This window comes from Mobula birostris, chromosome 10 (assembly GCF_030028105.1).
Source record: "Mobula birostris isolate sMobBir1 chromosome 10, sMobBir1.hap1, whole genome shotgun sequence".
Lineage (NCBI taxonomy): Eukaryota > Metazoa > Chordata > Chondrichthyes > Myliobatiformes > Myliobatidae > Mobula > Mobula birostris.
Genome location: NC_092379.1, coordinates 51,936,872 through 51,955,311, shown reverse-complemented (window position 1 = coordinate 51,955,311; position 18,440 = coordinate 51,936,872).

Genomic DNA, 18,440 nt, shown 5'->3' with positions numbered 1-18,440 from the left:
GCTTCAGGAATGCAATTTTTCCATGCTGTATTTTAAATTCAATCTACAATCCATATTCAGATCTGAAGACTGGTTTCTGTTGAAATTAGAATTTGCTATATTCCATAAACCCGGAATATGCCCTAACAAGTGCAATTATGAAGAAAGCACGGCAGTTCCTCTACTTTCTTAAGAGTTTGTGAAGATTCGGCATGACATCTAAAACTTTGACAAGCTTCTATAGATATGTTGTGGAGAGTATATTGACTGGCTGCATGGAAACGCCAATGCCTTTGCACGGAAAATCCTACAAAAAGTAATGGATATGGCTCAGTCCATCACGGGTAAAGCCCTCGGCACCACTGAGCACATCTATATGGAGCTTTGTCACAGGAAAGCAGCCTCCATCATCAGGGACTTCTACCACAGAGCTCATGTTCCCTTCTCGCTGCTGCCATCAGGAAAGTGGTACAGGAGCATCAGGACTCTCACCACCAGGTTCAAGAACAGTTATTACCCCTCAACCATTGAACTAATGGGGATAAATTTACTCAACTTCACTTGCCCCATCACTGAAATGGACTCACTTTCAAGGACTCTTCATCTTATGTTCTCAATATTTATTGCTTATTTATTTTTTTCTTTTTGTGTTTAGACAGTTTTCTGTCTTTTGCATGCAGGTTGAATGCACAGGCTGGTGCAGTCTTTAATTGATTATATTATGGTTATTATTCTGTTATGGATTTATTGATTATGTCCTCAAGAAAATTAATCTCATGGTTGTATGTGGTGATATTAATGTACTATGAACTTTGAGCGAGCTGGGGCTATTCTCTTTGGAGTGGAGAATGAAAGGTGAGTTCTTAGAGGTACAGTATACAAAATGACAAGAGGCATAGATAGAGTGGATAGACAGAAACCTTTTTCCAGGGGTGGCAATAGTTAATACAAGGGGCCATAATTTTAACAGGATTGCAGGAAACTATAGGGAAGATATCTGAGTTAAGTTCTATATACAGGGCCTGGTAGGTGTGTGTGATGGTGTAGAGCCATATGGATGATAGAAAAATAGATGGCTATCTAGGAGGGAAGGGTTAAATTGATCCTAGAGTAGGTTAAAAGATCCATCATGGGCCAAAGGGCCTTTATTGTGCTGAAATGTGTTTTGTTCTGAGTCTGTGTCAACACCACCTAAGGAGCAGGATTCATTCTTTTCATGAGTAGGGGAGTACTAAAGCAGAGGGCAGGGTTTAAGGTGAGAGGGGAACGTGTGGGGCAAGTTTATGATACAGAGAGTGGTGGGTATATTGAACAGGTCGATAGAATTTCCATATACCTTCATTGCTCTGCTTCATGTGTAAAAGACATTTGAACAGGTGGGTGGAGATGAATGTCAGAGGGATGAGTGCCATATGCAGGAAAATGGGACAGGCTCAGAGAAAAATATTCCTGCGGGGTGACTGCACCCCGTTTGAAATGCTGATGAATGAAAAGGGGTGGAGTGAGCTGACGATTTGCCCCAGTTTGCCCACCGTCACAGCAGGTCCACAGCAGATGTCATTTCAAGGCTCTTCACTCCACCCTGGAACATCTGGACAGTGAACATGTGTGCACCTGAAAGCTCTTTGTCGAAAGCAGCTCAGCATTCAATACTATCGTCCGCTCAAAACTAATCAATAAGCTTCAACAACTTGGCCTACATACCTCCTTTTGCAATTGGGTCCTCGATTTCCTCACTTGCAGACCCCGGTGGGTTTGGATTGTCAAAAGCATCTCCTCCATGATCCCCATCAGCAGAGGTACACCACAAGGCTGGATGCTTCATCACCTGCTCTACTTGCTTTACACTTACGGCCGGGATGCTAAGCACAGCTCCAGTGCTACAGTTAGGTTTGCTGACAATTTCAATGCCGGCTGAATCGACAGTGATGACAAATCAGCAAATAGGAGGGAGATTGACCATCTGGCTGAGTGGTGCCACAACAGCAACCCCTCCATCAATGTCAGCAAGACCGAGAAGCTGATTAGTAACTTCAGGAGGAGGAAATCTAAGGCGCATGAGCCAGTCCTCATCAGAGGATCAGAGGTAAGGAGGGTCAGCAATTTTAAATTCTTTGGTGTTATTATTTCGGAGGATCTGTCCTGGGCCCAGCGTGTAAGCGCCTTTATGAAGAAAGTACGGCAGTGCCTCTACTTCATTAGGAGTTTGTGAAGATTCAGTATGACATCTAAAACTTCAACAAACTTCTATAGATGTGTGGTGGAGAGTGTACTGACTGCTTGCATCATGGCCTGGTATGGAAACACCAATGTCCTTGAATGGACATCCTACACAAAGCAGTGGATGCTTCCCAGTCCATCGTGGGTAAAGCCCTCCACGCCACTGAGCACATCTATGAGGAGCGTGCTCACAGGAAAACAGCATCCATCATCACAGATCCCTACCTCTCAGCCAAGCTCTCTTCCCACTGCTGCCGTTAGGAAGAAAGTGCAGCAGCCTCAGGACCCACACCACCAAGTTCAGGACAGTTCTTCCTCCTCAATCATCAGAGGCAATAACTTCACTTTTTTTTTAGATTAGATTATGAGGACACTCAGTCCTCGTTTATTGTCATTTAGATATGCATGCATTAAAAGATGATACAATGTACCTCCAGTATGATATCACAGAAACACAAGACAGACCAAGACTAAAACTGACAAAAACCATATAATTATAACATATAGTTACAACAGTGCAAAGCAATACCGTAATTTGATAAGAGCAGACCATGGGAACGGTAAGAAAAAAGTCTCAAAGTCCTGAAAGCCCATCATCTTACACAGACGGTAGAAGGAAGAAACTCTTCCTGCCATGAGCTTCCAGCACCACAAACTTGCCGATGCAGCACCCTGGAAGCACCCGACCACAGTCCGACTCTGAGTCCATCCGAAAACTTCGAGTCTCCGACCAGCCCTCCGACACCGAGCACCGAACACCATCCTCTGCCAAGCGCTTCGACCCCGCCCCGGCCACCAAGCAACAGGCAAAGCTGAGAATTCAGGGCTTTCCCCTCGGGAGATTTCGGATCACACAGTAGCAGCAGCAGTGAAGCAGATATTTCAGAAGTTTCACCAGATATTCCTCCATGCTCTCACGTCTGCCTCCATAAATCAGAATTGCCTCATCACTAACCTATTCCAACAACCAAATGACTCACTTTCAAACTCTCTTTATCTCAAATTCTTAATATTTATTTCTTATTTATTTTTTTGTATTTGTATTGTTTTTTTCACTTATTATCCTTCCCGTTTGTGTCGTCTTCCATTGATTTTATTACTGTTGTTGGATTTATGAGTATTCCTGCAAGAAAATGAATCTCAGGGTTGTATATGGTGACAGGTATGTTCTTTGAGAATAAACTTACTTCGAAGTTTGAACTTTTGAACTTTGATGTCACGGTCACGGGCTCGAACCTGACCTGGTTGGGCGGGACATGGATCGCATCTTCCCTGTGATTGGAGTGTAGAAATGATGGATCGGTTGCGGAAGAACCTCATTGGGTGAAGTCCTGTACCTGAGTTGGGACCGAGGAACGATATAAGAAGTGTCCTGGTGGCGGAACACACAAACATACGGGTATATGCGTTTTTCCGACGCACGGAGCCCGAGAGATGGAAGCAGGGAGAATGGGTAACTGGGCGACCTCACGGGACGCAGAGACTGATCCAAAGTTAGGGGCACTGAGGCCGCGGGTCGTCCTGCGGAGATTGAAACTTTCAGTCCGGAACCACAGGTAGTGAAACAACACGCCGGCCTCTGTACTTCGCAGCGGAGACACCTGAAAACGGCAGGCGCTGAATTAAATGCCGTTCAGCATCGCATCGTTTAGGACTTCAGGGTGAATTGTCCCAAGCCACAAAAAAAAAACATTAGGGTAAACGGGGAGGTTGGGGGGGGGGGGGCAAACAGACTGAAGGTCGTATCGTGTTCACTGGTCAATTACACCAGGTAAGTGCGATTTCGTAGTCAGGGGTTGCGGAAACGACAGGACGAACCGAACGGCGGGCTCAAGAGATGTTAATGAATTTGAAAGCACCGTGCAGAGAGTTTTCCCAGACAGAGAGAAGTGATGCGAGGAGGAGAAAGCGAGGAAATGCGGGCGGACAGTGAAAGATGGAAACGATAAGAGGTTGTCTCATCAGTTGTGTAATGGTCAGTAGATAGCCAGCGGGAAATGGCCAATGGAGGGCGTGGCCGTGAAAGTGGGCCGGAGAGTTTATTTGTCGCGTGGATAACTTCACTTACCTCAACCCTGAACTGTTACAGATTTACTTCAAAGACGCTACAGCTCAAGTTCTCAGGATTATTTGTGTGTTTGTTTATGTATTAATTGTAGATAGAAAAACAAACCCCTCTCTTTGGACGTTACTCCCTCTGAATACACTGCCCTCCACTCTCTCCACACCAATCTCAAAGTCACCATCAAACCTGCAGCCAAAGGAGGTCTGTTATAGCGGGGCAGACTGACCTCTACTGAGGCCAGGCAACAACTCTCAGACACCTCCTTTTACCTGCCCCTTGAAAAGGACCCCACTCCGAACCATTGGGCCACTGTCTCCCGCACCATCATTAACCTCATCAACTCTGGAGAACTCTCATCCATTGCCACCAACCTCATCATTCCCTTACCCTGCATTCCTTGTTTCTACCTCTTGCCCAAGATCTACCAATGTGTCTGTCCAGGCAGGCCCATGGTCTCTGCGTCCTCTTGCCCCAGTGAACTAGTGTTAGTATACACTGGCTCCATTCTAACCCCTTTGGTTCAGTCCCTTCCCACTTTGCATGCCTGACCATCTCATTTCACCAGGGATAACCACTCACTTATATCCTCCATCAAGTAGGCCTTAAGCTCTCCGCCTCTTTCTCGGCAAAAGAGCCAATCAGATCCTCTCCAACACCACGCTCTTGCATCTGGCAGAACTGGTCCTCATCCTCGACAATTTCTCTTTTGGCTTGTCCCACTTTCTCCAAACTGAAGGTGTAGTCATGGGTACTCACCTGGGCCCAGCCATGCCTGCCTTTGTTGGCTACGTTGAACAGTCCATGCTCCAAGCTTTCCCTGGTAATGCTCCCCAACTGCTCCTGGTAATTATATCCTGAAGTGGGAAGGTGAACAGCCAGAGGTCGTGGTACATACTGGTACAGGCAGGAAGTGGGAGGAGGTCCAGAAAGCAGACTACAGGGAGTTAGGAAGGAAGTTGAGAAGCAGGACTACAAAGGTAGTAATCTTGGGATTGCTGCCTGTGCCACGGGACAGTGAGTATAGAAATAGAATGAGGTGGGGGATAAATGCATGGCTGAGGGATTGGAGTAGGGGGTTAGGATTCAGATTTCTGGATCATTGGGACCTCTTCTGTGGCAGGTGTGACCTGTACAAAAATGACAGGTTGCACTTGAATCCCAGGGGGACCAATATCCTGGCAGGGAAGTTTGCGAAGGCTACTGGGGAGAGTTTAAACTAGGATTACTGGGGAGTACGAACCGAACTGAAGAGACAGAGGAAGAGGCAGTTGGCTCACAAATAGACAAGGCTTGGAGACATTGCGAGAGGAAAGATAGGCAGTTGATAGAGAAGGGACGTGCTCAGACTGATGATTTGAGAAGTGTCTATTTTAATACAAGTATTATGAACAAAGTGGATGAGCTTAGAGCATGGATCAGTACTTGGAGCTATGATATGATGGCCATTACAGAGACTTGGATGGCTCAGCGGCAGGAATGGTTACCTCAGGTGCCAGGCTTTAGATGTTTCAGAAAGGACAGGGAGGGAGGCAAAAGAGGTGGGGGCATGGCACTGTTGATCAGAGATAGTGTCACAGCTGCAGAAGGAGGAAGATATGGAGGGATTGTTTACAGAGTCTCTGTGGGTGGAAGTTAGGAACAGGAAGGGGTCAATAACTCTACTGGGTGTTTTCATAGACCACCCAATAGTAATAGGGACATCGAGGAGCAGATAGGGAGACAGATTCTGGAAAGATGTAATAATAACAGGGTTGTTGTGGTGGGAGATTTTAATTTCCCAAATATCAATTGGCATGTCCCTAGAGTGAGGAGTTTAGGTGGGGTGGAGTTTGTTAGGTATATTCAGGAAGGTTTCTTGACACAATATGTAGAAACGCCTACAAGAGGAGAGGCTGTACTTGATCTGGTATTGGGAAATGAACCTGGTCAGGTGTCAGGTCTCTCAGTGGGAGAGCATTTTAGAGATAGTGATCACAATTCTCTCTCCTTTACCATAGCATTGGAGAGGGATAGGAACAGATAAGTTAGGGAAATGTTTAATTAGAGTAAGGGGAAATATGAGGCTATCAGGCAGGAACTTGGAAGCATAAATTAGGAACAGATGTTCTTGGGGAAATGTGGCAAATGTTCAGGGGATATTTGCGTGGAGTTCTGCACAGGTACGTTCCAAGAGACCGGGAAAGGATGGGAGGGTACAGGAACTGTGGTGTATAAAGTCTGCTGTAAATCTAGTCAAGAATTAAAGAAGAGCTCAAAAATTAGGCAATGATAGAAATCCAGAAAATTATAAGGCTAGCAGGAAGGAGCTTAAGAAAGAAATTAGGAGAATCAGAAGGGGCCATGAGAAAGCCTTGGCAGACAGGATTAAGGAAAACCCCAAGGCATTTTACAAGTATGTGAAGAGCAAGCTAGGATAAGACGTGAGAGAATAGGACCAATCAAGTGTGTCAGTGAACAAGTGTGTATGGGACCAGAGGAGATAGCAGAGGTACTTAATGAATACTTTGCTTCATTATTCACTACAGAAAAGGATCTTGGTGATTGTAGGGATGACTTATAGCGGACCAAAATGCTTGAGCATGTAGATATTAAGAAAGAGGATGTGCTGGAGCTTTGGAAAAGCATTAAGTTGGATAAGTCGCCAGGACCGGATGAGATGTAACCCAGGCTACTGTGGGAGGCGAGGGAGGAGATTGCTGAGCCTCTGGCGATGATCTTTGCATCATCAATAGGGACGGGAGAGATTCCAGAGGATTTGAAGGTTGCAGATGTTGTTCCATTATTCAAGAAAGGGAGTAGAGATAGCCCAGGAAATTATAGACCAGTGAGTCTTAATTCAGTGGTTGGTAAGTTGATGGAGAAAATCCTGAGATGCAAGATTTATGAACATTTGGAGAGGCATAATATGATCAAGAATAGTCAGCATGGCTTTGTGAAAGGCAGGTTGTACCTTACGAGCCTGACTGAGTTTTTTGAGGATGTGACTAAACACATTGATGAAGGTAGAGCAGTAGACACAGTGTATATGGATTGCAGCAAGGCATTAGATAAGGTACCCCATTCAAGGCTTATTGAGAAAGTAAGGCGGCATGGGATCCAAGGGAACATTGCTTTGTGGATCTGGAATTGGCTTGCCCAGAGAAGGCAAAGAGTGGTTGTAGACAGATATTCTGTATGGAGGTCGGTGACCAGTGGTGTGCCTCAGGGATCTGTTCTGGGACCCCTTCGCTTCGTGATTTTTATAAATGACCTGGATGAGGCAGTGGAGGGATGGATTAGTAAATTTGCTGATGACACAAAGGTTGGGGGTGTTGTGGATAGTGTGGAGGGCTGTCAGAGGTTACAGCAGGACATTGATAGGATGCAAAACCAGGCTGAGAAGTGGCAGATGGAGTTCAACCCAGGTAAGTGTGTGAGGTGGTTCATTTTGGTAGGTCAAATATGATGGCAGAATATAGTATTAATGGTAAGACTCTTGGCAGTGTGGAGGATCAGAGGGATCTTGGGGTCCGAGTCCATAGGGCACTCAAAGCTGCTGAGCAGGTTGACTCTGTGGTTTAGAAAGGGTGCAGAGGAGATTTACAAGGATGTTGCCTGGATTGGGGCGCATGCCTTATGAGAATAGGTTGAGTGAATTCAGCCTGTTTTCTTTGGAGTGACAGAGGATGAGAACTGACCTCATAGAGGTGTATAAGATGATGAGAGGCATTGATCGTGTGGATAGTTAGAGACTTTTTCCCAGGGCTGAAATGGCTAGCATGAGAAGGCACAGTTTTAAGGTGCTTAGAAGTAGGTAGAGAGGGGATATCAGGGGTAAGTTGTTTTTTGTTATGCAGAGAGTGGTGAGTGCATGGAATGGGCTGCCAGCGACGGTGGTGGAGGCGGATACGATAGGGTCTTTTAAGGTACATGGAGCTCAGAAAAATAGAGGGCTTTGGGAAACCCTCAGTAATTTCTAAGGTAAGGACATGTTTGGCACAGCTTTGTGGGCTGAGTGGCTTGTATCGTGCTGTAGGTTTTCTATGTTTCTAACTCTTCCTGTCCTACGTTGATGACTGCATTGGTGCTGCTTCATGCACCCATGCTGAGCTCATCAATTTCATCACCTTTGCCTCCAACTTGCACCATGCCCTTTGGTCCATTTCTGACACCTCTCTCCCCTTTCTCAATCTCCCTGTCTCAATCTCTGGAGACAAACTGTCAACTGACATACTTTATAGGCAAAATGATTCCCATCGCTTTCTTGCCTATAACTCTTCCCACCCTGTCTTCTGTGAAAATGCTATTCCCTTTTCTGTTCCTTTGTCTCCACCATATCTGTTTCGAGGATGAGGCTCTTCCTTCCAGAAGATCAGAGATCTCCTCCTCCTGCAAAGAAAGTGTTTTTTCTTCCTACACCATTGACGCTGATCTCACCTACGTCTCCACTCCCTGGCATCCACCCTCACCTATCTTCCCACTGCCTTTAACAGGGATAGAGTTCCTCTTGTCCTCACCTACCACCCCATGAACCTCCAAATCCGAAACTTTATTCTCTAAAACTTCTGTCATTATTAGCATGATTCTACCACGAAACGTTTGGTTACCTCCCCACCTCTGTCTGCTTTCTGTGGGGATCCTCTGTGATTCCTTTGTCCATTCAGCTCTCCCCACTAATCTTCTTCCTGGCTAATGCCGAAATGCTACACCTGCCCATTCACCTGCTCCCTGACAGCCTCAAACAGCCCTTCCAGATGAGGCATCTGGAAATCTGTCAGGATCATCTGCTGTATCCAGTACTCCTGATGCAGCCTCCTCTACATTGGTGAGACCTGATGAAAATTGGGGTCCCCTTTGTCAAGCACTGCCACTCCATTCGCAAAAAAACTGGAATTTTCTGGTTGCCAGCCATCTTAATTCCTATCCCCATTCCAGTTCCAACATGTCAGTCCACAGCCCCCTCTTCTGCCACATTGAGGCCACTCTCGGGACGGAGGAACAACACCTTCTATTACGTCTAGGTAACCTCCAACCTAATGGCATGGACATTGATCTTTTTTCCCCCACTGGTAATATTTTTCTCTTCTCCTTCCCTCCTCTTCTATTCCCCACTCTGGTCACTTACTGCTTCTCACCTGCATCTCACCTCCCCCTGATGCCCCCCCCCTTCTTCCCTTTCTCCCATGATCCACTCTCTTGTCTTATCAGGAACCTTCTTCTCCAGCATTTCACCTTTCCCACCTATCACCTCCCAACTTCTAACTTCATCCAACCTCCCCTCCCACTTAGCTTCAGCTATCACCACCTTCTCCTTCCCTCCCCCCCTCTACTTCCTTTCCAAGTCCTGCTGAAGATCCTCGGCCCAAAATGTTGACTGTTTATTCACTTCCTTCCTGCGTGACCTGATGAGACCCTCCATCATTTTGACTGAGTTGCTTTTATTTATTTACACAGTTTGTCTTTTCCACATTATTTACTTATCAATTTTTGTTTCTATGTAGTTTCTAATGGATTCTATTTATTTCTTTGTTCTACTGTGAATGCCCACAGGAAAATTAATCTCAGGGTAATAGTATATGGTGACTTGTAAGTGCTTTGCTAATAATTTGGTCTGATGTTTGGAATTTTTTGATGATCTACCAGTTCAGCTTCATGTTACCCTGAGTCTCCGGACAGAATCTTCCAAATTCCGGAAGCTTTGTGTCGGAATCGGATTTGTTATCACGGACGTGCACTCAGTGGCCACTTTATTAGGTACAAGAGTGGAGTCTGGTGTGGTTCTCTGCTACAGTGGCCCATCCAATTCAAGGTTTGACACGTGCGTTCAGAGGCGCTCTTCTGCACAGCACTATTGTAATCTGTGATTATTTGAGTTACTGTCACCTTCCAGTCAGCTTGAACCAGTCTGACCATTTTACCTCTCTCAAAGGCATTTTCACCCACAGAACTGCCACTCACTGGATGTCTTTAGTGGTATTTTTTTTGCACCATTCTCTGTAAATTCTAGAGTCTGTTGTGCACAAAAATCCCAGGATATCAGCAGTTTCTGAGATACTCCAGCCACCCCGTCTGGCACCAACAAACATTCCATGGTTAAAGTTACTTGGATCACATTTCCTTTCCATTCTGACATTTGGTTTGAACAGCAACTGAACCTCTTGACCATGTCTGTGTGCTTTTATGCATTGAGTTGCTGCCTCATGATGGCTGATCAGCTGTGCCTTATGAAATGGCTGCTGAAGGCATGTCCTGAAATTTGTTGTTTTGCAGTGAGACATAAAATTACTGTATATGAAAGATAAATAGTGTGGAAAAGGGACAGAAATGTAGTGTTCATGGTTTCATCTTTGTGTTTGATTTTTTTTTCTCCCCTCTCCTTTCTCCCACTCTAAACCTGTTGTAGGGCAACCGGGGAAAGATTGATCCAAACGACAAGCCGAGATCAGCCAGAGTCACTCAGCCCACCAGGGTCTGAATACCACCAGCCCTTGGTTGGGGGAGATTGCAGTCCCATTCACAGCGGGGAGAAACTGTTCTCAGGTTCCGAGTGTGGAGAAGGCTTCAGCCAAGCATCTGGACTGTCGAGATCGCAGAGCCACTACCCCAAGGAGAAACGATGGAAATGTGGGGAATGTGGCAAGGCGTTCTATTACCCGTCTCATCTGGAAATTCATCGGCGCAGTCACACCGGGGAAAGGCCCTTCACCTGCCCTGTATGTGGGAAGGCATATTCCAATTCATCTACCCTGTCTAGACACCAGCATGTTCACTCCATGGAGAAACTGTCTGCCTGCTCAGTGTGGGAAGGGATGCATTCAGCTTGACATGTTAATGGTACATCGCCTAGTTCACGCTGCTGAGAAGCTGTTTGACTGCCTCGTGTGTGGGAAAGGATTCACTAGGTCTGACAAGCTAGAAATATGCCAGCAAGAGCGTGTAAAGAATAGACCTTCCCTTTCAGTATGGGAAGGGCGCTGCTTGATCATGGGGATTAAGACACATTAGCAAATTCATACTGGAGGGAGGGTGTTCACTGACTCCAAGTGGGGTGGTGGGGGGGGAAGACTCACCAGTGAGTCCACGAGTGACTGTAGGAGCTGGATTCCAGTGTAATCGTTCCTGAGAATTATATCCAGGATTGGACTGGGTTTACTATCCCAGCCTGGCATCCTCCTGATGCTGTTTACAGCTCCTGTAACTGGGATGAATTTTAATCTTCCTTGCCAGTGCCCAATAAATTGTCTTGAACTTGAGCACAGAGTTTTGTCCAATTAGTACCAGTGTTGGACTCTTCAGAATTTAGATACTGAACAGAAGATATCATTGATGTTTTGGTGGTTTTTATTGAGAGGCAGAATCTGTGATACCAATGTGAGTCTTGGGCCAATAAGCCAGGTCTTTCCGGAGCAGGTTGGTGGAACCCTTCCACATGTTACAATTGTGAGGTCCCCAGTCATCTTGCATTCCAGCCACTGGAACTTGACACCAAACCCCATCCCTCCCAACCTGATCTGTCAAGGACCATGGGATGGCTGCCCCATGCATCAGCCTCCCCACGTTAAACAAAGTCATGCAGAGGCATTCCCCCTTGGTAGTTAAGGATTGCATAAAAGCCAAGAAAAGGACATATAAGGTAGCAAAAGTGAGTGAGAAGTTGGATGATTGGGACAAAATCCAACAAAAGGTAACTAGAAAAAGAAGGGAAAAGATGAAATATGAGGCAGACTAGCCAATAATATAACGCAGGATGCCAGAAGTTTTTTTTCCCAGTTATATAAAGAGCAAAAGGGAGGTGAGAGTTGATATTGGAGCACTGGAAAATGATGCTGGTGAGGTGGTAATGGGGGACAAAGAAATGGCAGAGGAACTTAATGAGTACTTTGCATCAGTCTTCACTGTGGAAAACATTAGCAGTGTGCCAGAGGTCCGTGAGTGTCAGGGAGCAGGAGTGAGTGCCATTGCTACTACAAAGGAAAAAGTGTTAGGCAAACTCAAAGGTCTGAAGGTGGATATGTCACCTGGACCAGATGGACTACATCCCAGGTGTAGTCAGCAACCTGAGAGAGGTTTCTGAAGAGATGATGGATGCATTGGTCATGATCTTTCAAGAATCACTTGATTCTGGCAAGGTCCCGGAGGACTGGAAGATTGCAATGGCACTCCACTATTTAAGGGAAAAGAAAGGAAATAATAGGTTTGTTAGCCTAACCTCAGTGGTTTGGAAGTGTTGGAGTCTATTACTGAGGATGAGGTTTCAGGGTACTTGGACACTAATGGTAAGAAAAGTCAAAGACAGCATGGTTTCTGTAAAGGGAAATCTTGACTGACAAATTTGTTAAGAGTTCTTCGAGGAAGTAACAACCAGGGTGGACAAAGGAGAGGTAGTGGATGTCATTTACTTGGATTTTCAGAAGGCGTTTGATAAGGTGCTACACGAGGTTACTTAACGAGATAAAATCCTGTGGTGTTACAGGAAGGATACTAGCATGGATAGAGGAATGGCTGACAGGCAGGAGGCAGCAAGTGGGAATAAAAGGGGCCTTTTTTTGGTTGGCTGTCAGTGACTAGTGGGTGTTCCTCAGGGGTCAGTACTTTTTGCATTGTTTGTCAATGATTTAGATAATGAAATTGATGGCTTTGTAGTAAAGATTGCGGATGATACAAAGATAAATGGAGGGGCAGGTAGTGCAGTGGAAGTAATGAGATTGCAGCAGGACTTGGACAATTTGGAAGAATGGGCAAAAATGTGGCAGATGGAATACAGTATTGGGAAATGTATAATAATGCATTTTGGTAAAAAGAAAAATAGTGTAGACTATTATCTAAATGGGGAGAAAATTCAAACATCAAACGTGCAGAGGGATTTGAGAGTCCTTGTGCAAGACTCCCAAAAGATTAATTTACAGTTTGAGTCTGTGGTAAAGAAGGCAATTGCAAATTTTAATGGGAATAGAATATAAAAGCAAGGAGAAAATGCTAAGCCTTTATAAGCCACTAGTCAGGCTGCACTTGGAGTATTGTCAATAGTTTTGGGCCCCATATCTCAGAAAGGATGTGTTGTCATTGGTGAGAGTCCAGAAGAGGTTCATGAGGATGATTCTGCGAATGAAGGGGTTAACATATGAGGAGCATTTGGCAGCTTTGGGCCTGTGCTCACTGGAATTTAGAAGTATGTGGGGGTGATCTCATTGAAATCTACTGAATGTTGAAAGGACTAGACAAGGTGGATGTGGAGAGGATGTTTCCTATGGTGGGAGTATCCAGAATTAGAGAGAACAGCCTCAGAATTGAGGGACGACCTTTAGAATAGGGGCAAGGAGGATGTTTTTTTTAGCCAGAGTGGTTAATCTGTGGAATGCTCTACCACCCAGTGCCCAAGGCCAAGTCTGTGGGTATATTTAAGGTGGAAGTTGATAGTTTCCTGATCGGTCGGGGCATCAAAGGATATGGCAAGAAAGCAGGTGTATGGGGTTGAGTGGGATCTGGAATCAGCCATGATGGAATGGCAGAGCAGACCCAATGGGTTGAATGACCTAATTCTGCTCCATGTCTTATGGTCTTGTGGTCTAGGGAGTGACTTTAAAGAGGTTTCTAAAATCATGAAGAGCATAGATAATTATAATTAGTAAGGATAGGCAGCAATCCCCTCTGCCATGATTATTCTCAACATCGGTGTTCCACAAGGCTGCATCCTCAGGCTCCTACTCTACTCCCTGTTCTCTCTAATGTGTAGTCAGATTTGGCCCTAACTCCAGCTACGTTCACTGATGACCAGATCTCCAATAACAACGAGACAGAGTACACAAAGGAGTTAGAGAGCCTCGTGGCTTGGTGTTGTGTTAACAACCTTTCCCTGAATGTCAGCAAAACTAAACTAAGAGCTGGTCATTGACATCAGGAAGTGGGGCAGAGTGCACACTCAGGGATGGGTCAATGATGCTGAGGTGGAGACATTTGAGAGTTTCAGGTTCCTAGCTGTAAACATCACTTGCCCCAGTCCAACCACATGTACACTATGATCAAGACAACACACCAGTGCTTTTACTTCCTCAGAAGGCTAAGAAAATTCAGTGTGTTACAAGGAGCATAACCAATTTTTACAGCTGCACCTTAGAAATTATTTCTGCAGAAATGCTCTGTCCAAGTGTGCAAGAAATTGCTTGTTTGTGAAAACAGTCCAGTCCATTACAAAAATCAGCCTTCCCATGGAATCTGACACTTCTCACTGCCTCAGAAAAGCAGCCAATGTAATCATAGGCCTCACCCATGGATAATTTCTTTTCTCCCTCCTCCCATCGGGTAGAAGATACAAAAAGCTACAAAGATGTCGGGCAAATATTCAGCTGCCAGAGGGGGAAATTATGACGCTATTAGTTAGAAACTTGGGAGCATAAATTGGGAATGGATTTACTCATGAATGATCAATGGAAATGTGGAGGTTGTTTTAGGAGCACTTGCATAGGCTTCTGGATAAATTTGTCCCATTGAAGCAGGGAAAGGATTGTAGGGTGAAAAATCATGGTTGTTCAGACTATTTAGTCAAGATGAAAAAAGAATTTTAGTTATGTTTAGGAAGCAAGGATCAGAGAGGATTCTAGAGAATTACACGGTAGCCAGGAAGGAACTAAAGAATGGATTTGGGAGAGGTAGAAGGGGGCATGAGAAAGCCTTTGTGAGTAGGATTAAGGAAAACCCCAAAGTATTCTACACATGTGGAAAAACAGGAGGTTGCCCAGTGTGAGGGTAGAACCAATCAGGATAGTAAAGGAAATGTGCCTGGGGTTGGAGGAGGTAGAGGTGATCCTTAGTGAATACTTCACTTCAGTATTCACCAGTAAGAGGGACCTTGATGTTTGTGAGGACAGCATAAAAAATAGGAGCAGGAGTTGGCCATCTGGCCTGAGCCTGCTCTGCCATTCAATAGATCATGTCTGATCTGATCCTATTCCACCCACCTCCCTTTTCCCCATAACCCTCAATTCCCCTACTAGGCAAACGTCTATCCAACCTTGTTGTAACTATATTTACTGAGGTAGCCTGCACTGCTTCATTGGGCAGAGAATTCCACAGATTCACCACTCTCTGGGAAAAGCAGTTCCTCCTCATCTAATCATCAAATAGGCTGATATGACTATGCAGACCATGCTCTCTTCTCATGACTACCTTCAGGCAGCAGGTATAGGAACATTGGGTCCCACACCAGCAGGTTCAGGAACACTTATATCCTGCAACAGTCAGTCTCCTGAACTGGTGTGGATAACTTCGCTTGCTCATCTCAACCCTGAACCGATTCTGCAACTTATGGATTTACTTTCAAGGTCTCTACTGCTCAAGTTCTCAGGATTGTTTGTTTATCTATGCTCAAGACACCATCACGAACCTCATCAACTCTGGAGAACTTGCATCCACGGCCACCAACCTCATTGTTCCTTTACCGCACACTGCTTGTTTCCACTTCCCACCAAGATCAACCAAACCTGACACTCCAGCAAGGTCCACTGTCTCTGCTTGGTCCTAGGCCAGTGAACTGGTGTGGACATTCCTCGACTCCATTCAGTCTCTTCCCGCTTACATCAACACTTCGTTTGCTCTCCATCACTTCAGCCTTCAATTCCCTTGCCCTGACTGCCTTATTTTCACCATGGATGTCCAGTCCCTTTACATTTCTAACCCCCCCCCCCCCCACCGCAAGAAGGCCGTAAAACAAAATGCTGAAGGAACTCAGTAGGCCAGGCACCATCTATGGAAAAGAGTACAGTCGATGGCCCAGGCTGAGATCATTCAGCAGGACTGAAGCTTTCCACTTTCTCAATAAGACCCAACCAGTCCTCTATCACCACTCTGCACCTCTCCACTAATCTCCATCCTGGCACATATCTCTACAAGTGACAGAAATGATACACCTGCCCCATTCACTCCCTCCCTCATCTCCATTTAGGGCTTTAAGTAGTCCTTCCAGATGAGGCAACACTTCACCAACAAATCTGTTGGGGTCATCTGCTGTATCCGATGCTCCCGATGTGGCCTCTCTAGACTGGCAAGACCTGACTTTAACTGGTGGAGTGCGTTGTCAAGCTCCTTGTCTCCATCTGCAAGAAGCAGAATTTCCCGGCTGCCAACCACTTCAGTTCCTATCCCCATTCTAGTTCTGACACATCGGTTCATTGACTCATCTTCTGTTCTGTTGAGGCCTCTCATGATGGAGGAGCAAAACCTTAGAAATTTGGGTAGCCTCCAACCTCTGACGTCAACTTCTCCTTCCGGTAATACTTTTCTCTCTCCCCGTATTCCACACTCTGACCACCTAACCCTTCCATCACCTGCCTATCACTTCTCCCTGGTGGCCTTTCTCTTTCTCCCATGGTCCACTCTCCTCCCCTATTAGGTTCCTTCTTCTCCAGCCCTTTGCCTTTTCTACCTATCACCTCCCAACTTTTTACTTCATCCACTATCCCCAACCATGTGACTTCATCTATCACCTTCCAGCTTGTCATCTTTCTCTTCACCCCCCCCCCCCATCCAACCTTTTGTATTCTGGCCTCTTCTCCCTTCGTTTCCAGTCCTGATGAAGGGTCTTGGCCTGAAATGTCGTGTATTTATTCATTTCCTTCCTGCCCGACCTTATGAGTCCCTCTAGCACTTTGTATTGCTAATTATTGTATATTTTTATTTCCACAGTTTGACTTCTTTTGCACATTGGTTCTTTGTCAGTCTTGTGTGTAAGTTTTTAATTGACTCTATTGTATTTCTTTGTTCCACCTCAAAAATGTAGCGATAGTTAAAGGGCTTATGTCTCAGCAAGATCTAGAAAACCTCGGCCACACATTTATTTTTAGTAGGCTTGACGACTGTGATGGCATTTTCACAGGTCTCTGTTTAAATAAAAGTCCGATAGTTGCACCTCATTCAGAATGCAGCTGCTGGAGTCCTCACTAAAGCCAAGAAAGCAGAACATATCACTCCAGTTCTCGGATTATTCCACTGTCGTCTTGTCCATCAGAGGTTTGAGTTTAAAATGTCACTGCTGGTTTATAAAACACTGAATGGTCCAGGACCAAAATACATCTCCCATCTCTTGCTGCATTATGAACCTTCCTGAGTCCTCAGGTCTTCAGGGTCAAAATAAAACACAGTGAATCAGTTTTTATGCTCCACATATTTGGAATAACCTTCCAGATGATCTGAAGCCCACCACGACTTCAAGCTCTTTTAAATCAAGGCTTGAAACTTTTTTCACTGGAGCTTTTAGTTAGAATCTCCTGCACTATAACTTTATTTTTACGTGTAATTTTATTCTCTTTATATACCTGAAATTTGTTTTTTATATCTTGTTTCAACTGCTTTGTTTGAAAAGTGCTATACAACTGCCTTACCTTGCTGTGAATGCCTGCAAGAAAATGAATCTCAGGTGACATATAAATATTTTCCTAAAAAATTTACTTTAACTTTTTCAATTTTATGATGATCCACCATCTACAGTCTCATTTTACCCAGAGTTTCCAGACACAACCTTTCAAATTTCAGATTCACCCAAGCTTCAGGCATACTGGAGTGATATTTTGGATGAAATGGAAAAGATTCTGAAGATGGAGCTTGAACTGGACCCAGTGTCTTTTCTCTTAGGCTTACCCAGCAGTCGTATTATTAATGCACATCAGAAAAAACTTTTTAACATCCTGACTTTTTGTGCGAGGAAGAACATTTGACTTTGTTGGATATCCGATAAGGACCCTAGACATTCTGGTTGGCGTAAATTAATCATGGAATACATTCCTTTGGCCTTTTTAACATGCATGGTACACTCTCAGACAAAGCATTCTTATTGTAACAAAAGATCTTTTAAGTTAGATATCAAATTTGTCCACATTAAGATTGAGTTTGGTCGTGCATCATTTGCTCTTGCTGATGAAAGTTCTGGCTAAGGAATATCCAAAAAGCTCTGAAGCCAGTGAGTATTTGAGAATGTAATTGGCAACTGGTTGTATTGAATATAATTTGTTGATGTTGCAATAAAAAATTAATAATAAAAAAACATAGTTTTCATAAAAAGTGGCAACCTTTTCTACAATATGTAGATGTAAATCTGTCTGCTGTACTAATAAGGGCTCTTGTATAGGATGTGGTGGTGACGTCTATACTTTGGTGACGTCTATACTTTGATGGAGGTGTTCTGATAGCTGATATCTGTGACGGGAAG